Here is a 204-nt window from a genome sequence, read left to right on the forward strand (position 1 = left end):
CAAATTGTAATATCAACAATTAGATGAAAGTGAAGTCTTGTCATGTCTTAACTACTCGCCCGACATGTCACGATGATTCGATAGTTCGCTTGTTTCCGTCAATGGAGAGTTCTGTGACTGATTCAGTGACTGGAAACGAGGAGGGCGTCGAAGCGGAACATAAGTAAAGCGGAAGTATTGTTTCCATTTCTAACATTTTGTTTT

General features: G+C 40.2%; 1 protein-coding gene across 1 annotated transcript in view; it reads left to right on the forward strand.

Annotated features, from left to right (window-relative positions):
- LOC119585083 overlaps nt 1-204 on the forward strand; it is a 21,281-nt gene that overhangs the window by 19,895 nt on the left and 1,182 nt on the right. The gene's annotated exons all lie outside the window — the stretch shown is intronic.

The sequence above is a fragment of the Penaeus monodon genome, chromosome 19 (genome assembly GCF_015228065.2).
Source record: "Penaeus monodon isolate SGIC_2016 chromosome 19, NSTDA_Pmon_1, whole genome shotgun sequence".
Taxonomy (NCBI): domain Eukaryota; kingdom Metazoa; phylum Arthropoda; class Malacostraca; order Decapoda; family Penaeidae; genus Penaeus; species Penaeus monodon.